We start from the raw sequence: 6,470 nt of genomic DNA, 5'->3' as shown, positions 1-6,470 counted from the left end.
TATATATATATATATATATATATATATATATATATATATATATATATATATATATATATATATTCCACCAATTATCGCCCCATCGGTGTTATGGTTCTTCCCATTTGTTGTGAGTTTTCAGTTTTCTGTTATCAGATGTTTTGTTATTTTCCATCATATTCGAGCATTCTTCAGTTGCTCTCTGTTGCCCCCTTATGCTTGTTTTATTTCCCCTTGGATTCCCTCATGCTCCTGCTCCTTTTTCAGCTCATTAGTCCATCCTTTGTTCTGTTCTCCTTAAATACTCCACCTCTACAGTCACTCAGTGCCGGTTCCTTGTCATTGCTTTACTTGTCTACTCAGCTCGTCTCTCCGTGGCTCGTCAGGCTCGTTTTCCCCTGATGTCTCCATGGTTTTTGGTTTGTCTTACATTTTAGTTGGATTTCTGGATTTTTAAGTCTGTTTCCTGTGTTCTTCTGTTAAACCTGTCAGAACTCATCTCTGCTTCACTCATCTCTGCATCTGGGTCCTCAAGCAACCTCACCACTCATTGTTGACAATCGGAACCAATAGGCAACGATTAACACATACCAAGTACTATTTACATTATAGCCCACATATTTTGTGAAGTTCACAAAGAAAAAAAAAAGGTTTATTCTTAACACTATTTCAAGTGCATAATATCTAATTGTCTTATTTTAAGGGCAGATATACTAATTTATTTCTCATGTTATTTACTTAGGCAAATACACATTTTCTAAATATGACTTATTTTTATATTAATAAAAATGTATCAATTTATTATGGTGGTACTGTGTGTGCTGACAGAAGAGACTAACTGATTCTTGGACCAATTTAATTTTTAGCCATTATAATTTCCTTAAACAGTTATAGTCAGCTTTAAGCTCCAGCTGTATAGACATAGGATCATAGGTTTTATCAGTCAGATCAGGGGTCTGGAACCTTGGCTGTGGCTCACTTAATATACTGAATGTTGGGCACTTCTCCAGTTTTTTGTGTTTTTTTTTATTCTTTTGTCCTTTGCTTCAATGGAAAAGCACTGGCTCCACCCTGGCTCTTTGTAAATTTAAACTGCCAGTGTAAAACCCTAAAATACCTATGTTGGGACATAGGGACATTCTCTTTACTTAAAAATATTTTTTCCTTCCCATAAAATATTAGTTTTAATTTTACTTCAATCAGAAGTCAAATTTGCTGAGGCAGAGATCATTTTTTGTCAGATGAGTGTCAAAAATCTTATTTATTGTGGAAGTCAAGAAAGAGAAAATAGGAAGACACCAGACAGGCAATATATATATATAAATATAATAACATTACTGTTTTCAAGGGATCGACTTTAATAATATGGAACAAAATGTCTGTAGTTGTGGCATTAGGAGCAACATGGCACACTTACATAAGAGGTTTGACGCTGTTAGTATAATTATCATTGATGTTGTTTGAGTTCATTACACCCTAATATTACCTGCCTGTTGCATGTCAGAACTGATGTTTTCCCCCAGTAGTTTATCTACTCAGGACAGTTCCTCTGTTAAGATATACTGTTATCATCTTCATTCTGCCTTCTGTAACTCCAAGCAACTTCTCTGATCTGAGTAAGATAACAATTTCTGTCAGAATCTGTTGTCATCACTCATGGTTTTTTTAAATACATATACATTATTAAGTGTTTTTAAAGAGTTTGTCCCAAGTGATCTGTTTTCAGTAAAAAGAACCAGAGAGAGAAAGCTTCAAGGTGTAAACACAGAGCTTTTCATAAAAAAACACCTGGTGATGACACAACCTATCAGAAAGATCAAAACTTTGTGCAAGACATTGTTTACTGATACCACTAAGAAATATGGTCCCATTTTTTTTCATTTTCTCTTACACACTTAAATCAAATATGTTAAAGTTTAAGTCATTTTTGGGTGTTGTTCATTATCAAAGGACATGTTATTTAAGTTGGTATTAAAAGAATCAATGGCAAATAACTGGCTCTAAAGGCGTGAGCGCCCTCAGGGGGCAGTAGGCTATAGGTTTTTATTTACAAATGTTGCAACTTTAAGAATATGTCCACATGATGGCGACAGAGGTAAACATATAGTTAAAAGTGAAGCCCAAATGGCTTTATACCCTCAGCAGAATTAAATTTCACATTGCTTTAATATTTCAAGTTAGAAGAAAAAGAGATCAAATTAAAAGAACAACTAAAATCTGTAACGGTTAATGATTTTGGGCTCTTATTTGGAGGGTGGGTGTAAAAGCAATTTTCTATAAATTTATAACACACTGAAATAACATTTACATTGGCTTATCCTACAATCTGTATAGTAACAATTTGCATGCACAGTTTTTATGAAAATGTTAATTGAGATAACAAATAGAGGGAAAAGTTTCTTACCTCAATTAAAAGTTTTTTTTGTTGAGCCATTTACTCTATTTACATGAAAATGATTACCATACAAACTTCAGGTAAACCTAATGTTAATGTTCTATGTATATTCTCTATAGCCTTCTTTTTCTACTATTCTCATTTCTTCATTTTAACATTTTTACCTTCCCGTCTCCCTCATTCTTCTGTTTTTTCTTTAAAATATTGAAGGGATATATTGGCTGACCAGGCCATAAATAATTTCTCCTGTAGCTAAGAGGCCTGCAGGCTGGTCTGCCCAAATACACAACCCCTAACCCCTTTACCTGGGAGCAAGTTATTTACTACTCTTAACTCAAACTGGGTAAAACCATATAAAAAAGGACTATAAGTTCAGGTCGTTACAGGACAGAGAAATTGCTTGGAGTTTGCACAGCTGTGGGCTCAAAAAACGTCAGCGAGCGTCCGGCAAAGATTGGGCAAAGATTGAGCCAAGATTGAGCCCCAAACAAACTCATCTCCTCCTTCTTATACCCCATGAGTCCATGTTTTGCATCAGGTGGATGCTTAGCTGTCCGTATCAGAAACTGACACGCCATCCATGCCTTGACCTTTATGCATCTTACCTCTTTACCACAGGATTACACATAGCTCTTCTTTATCAGCCTGGCTCCAAGATGTGCCCATATCCTGTGTATTTTTAAAGACACGAAGGCTGTCCTGTGTACCTCCGTACACACAATGACATCCACCATGTGAAGGAAGGCCTTCTACTCTGTCTAATCTGGCTAACAAAGTAATAATGCACATCATGTATAAAGAATAAACCTAACAGCTTCTTTCTGTTTCTTCGGAAATCTACAAACATCTCTCTTGTTTTGTTGAAATTCAGGATCAGATGATTGTTTCCACACAATGCCACAAAGCAGTTCACCAGCTCTCTGTAGTTAGCTTCTTGTCCATCTTTAATGCACCCAATGACTGCAGAGTCATCAGTATTTCTGCAGATGACAGGACTCTGTCTGGTCCTGAGGTCAGACATGTACAGATTGAATAGGAACAGTTAGAGTACTGCCCCCTGTTCTGCTCCTGTGCTGCTGATTACTCGATTGGACAACTGATCCATCAGTCTAATAAACTGTAGTCTGTATGTTAGGTAGTCTTTGATCCAGGCGGTTGTTGATGACTCCACCTGGGTCTTCTGAAGTTTCTCAAAAAGTAAGTTAGGCTAAATTGTGTTAAATTCACTGGAAAATCGAAGAACATGATCCTCACAGTGGTGTCTGGACTCTGGATTGTCTAAATGACAATGGATTTGTTGAAGCAGGTTTGTGATTGCATCATTAACTCCAACTCCATAAGCAAACTGCAGGGGGTCCTGATAGTCGCTGGTTTGCCTACTGAAGGGAACCAACTAAAGTCTCTCTAGAACCTTCATGATGTGGGATGTCAGAGCAACAGGTCTAAAGTCACTGAGAACTAATGGCTGAGTCTTCTTTGGCACTGGAACAAGGCAGGATTTCTTCCACATCATTCAACTTTTAACTGCAAGTAAATCAATATACATTTTTAGAGATCTTATAAAAAGATTCTTTTAAAAATGTACCCTTTTCTTCTCTGTTAAACTGATTCTGTATTACACATTTTGGGGAGAAAAACATGTTGTGGTGTGAGAGATTAAGTTATTGGCTCTGGAATAAAGTTAACTGATTAAAGTAAGTGTGTACAGTGCATAGATATTTAAGCTTTTAGAAAATAAAATACACGCTGTTTGTAGATGATGCATGCTGTTTGTTTTGGCCTCTGGTCCAAACTGGAAATGAATGCCCAAATCAAATTCTTCTGGAAACAATCGTGAGTCCACTCTGCTTAGATTTAAATATTTATTCATCCAATTTTTTTTATCTAAACTTGCTAAAAAAAAAAAAAAAAGATGATATGAACTGTAAAAAATAAATTAATAAATACACAAAAAAAAAAACACATAACCATCTGCCTTTATACCACATACCTGGGCAGTTATCCTTGTTTTTAAGTTAGTTTGAATATAAATGTACTTTGGGAGCCATCTAATTGGTCTTGCTGACCAAAAGAAAGAAGAGGCCTCAGAAATAATGCAGGCCTGGTTCTTTTATTTACCCACCCAGTTGGCAGCACCAAAAAGCTGAGGTTTCTCACAGGGATTATACAGAAGTACTTCCTTGTTAAATCACAAGAATGGTGAATGGGAATTTATTAATACAGTTTTTGATGGTTAATCTGATTTTGTAAGGTCTATGTATGGTCGCTCTGTGTGATACAGGGGTGACCTTTAAAAAGTCTGAGAGTGATAGCCAGTTGGCAGACATCTGCAGTCTTTGACTGCACACTGAAAACAAATTTACACTCACATTTTCAGCCAGGGGTATGTGAATTATCTTTAAAAAAGTCATGCACATATGAAGGACCCAAATAGTAGGTATATCAACATGCTGATTTAATATTTTTAATAATATAATTAATACAAATCTGTTTAATTGTTTTTGTTCTGACCGTCTTTGCATAAATACATCTTTCATATCTATTGCAAATTACATTTATCAGAGCCTGTATCACGAGTAAATTAGAGCAAAAAAGAAAATTGCTCTGATTTTCTATAACAGTCCACCTAACTTATGTGGACATTTCTTGGTAAATGGTAAATGGCATGTACTTATATAGCGCCTTTATTCAAGTTAGGAGACTTGACCAAAGCGCTTTACACTACATTCATTCACCCATTCACGCACACACGCACACACTGATGGTGGCAAGCTACATTGTAGCCACAGCTGCCCTGGGGCTCACTGACAGAAGCGAGGCTGCCGTACACTGGCGCCACCGGGCCCTCTGACCACCATGCAGGTGAAGTGTCTTGCCCAAGGACACAACGACAATGAAAGTCGGAGTCGGGGCTTGAACCGTCAACCCTTCGATTTCAGGGCAAACTCCTACATCCAACGCCACTGTCGCCCCCATTTCTTTTTCATACTCTTTTTAAATTACTTTTAAATGTTATTATTTTAGCCCTCAGAACTATGAAGTTGTATGTTTTTCTAACTTAATTATCTTATTACATTTATGCAATGTTTTTCACAATTTCACCCTGGTGTTTATTAAATAAAGAGCAAAATACAATATGTATGAAGTGTAGAGTGGAATAATTAAGTTTTTATTTGTAGTTTGGGCTGTTTTCTAATCACATATTCTTCTTTATATGCAGTTAAGCAAAAACATAAAGCAAGAGGCTGGATTTTAACTATCTATACAATCATACTGCCAAATAATAGTTAGGAATGTAATTTCAGGAAAATACTTAAAGTCAAAATTCTAATTTTATCCAAGAGGCTAGTAGGTTTTGTATAAATGTACTTCAGCAGGGTGACCTCCTTGCTTAGGGCCCTCCTAGTCATGCAGTGCAGTGTGAAGGATGTGAACAAAGATTAGAATTCTTTATATTGATCCAAACCTGAAGTCAAGGTGTTTTTCATAAATGAAAAAAAATTGCAGTGCAAAAAGGGGTACATTTGTTTCTAGTATCATATTTCAGAATTATGAATATCTCCATATCCTACTAGGAATAAATTTGGAGAGTAACATATTTATAAAAAATATACTTGGCCATTACCTAATAACTTTCTCCTCCCTAATAAAGTGAAGGAAGTTTCACACAAACTCGTTCACAGGATCTATCCTGTCAAACACTACCTAAAGAGAAGTTCCACTCTGATATTTTTGTAAACTGCACTTTTTGTGATCTTCTTCTAGAAGCTGTTATCATCTGTTTTGGTTGTGTCCATACGCTAAGACCTTCTGGCAACATCTTTGCAACTATTGATTCAAATATTTTAAAAGCTTTTCAACTTCTATGGAAAACATTCTATTTGGTTTTCAGCTGCTAAGTAAAATGTATCCCAAAATCTTCCTTATCAATCTTCTAATTATGTTAGCCAAATTGCACTCTAAAGAGAAAGCCAGACTTTAATATTTACTTAATTGAACTTAAGCAATATTTTTGTACAATTGGATCATCCACTCACCAAAAGGCAAAAAAAAGTCTGCATATCCTAGTAGGATATGGAGCAATAATTCTGAAATA

Source organism: Cyprinodon variegatus, unplaced genomic scaffold, assembly GCF_000732505.1.
Source record: "Cyprinodon variegatus isolate N-32 unplaced genomic scaffold, C_variegatus-1.0 Scaffold724, whole genome shotgun sequence".
Classification (NCBI taxonomy): domain Eukaryota; kingdom Metazoa; phylum Chordata; class Actinopteri; order Cyprinodontiformes; family Cyprinodontidae; genus Cyprinodon; species Cyprinodon variegatus.
Note: the sequence above shows the minus strand (reverse complement) of the source record.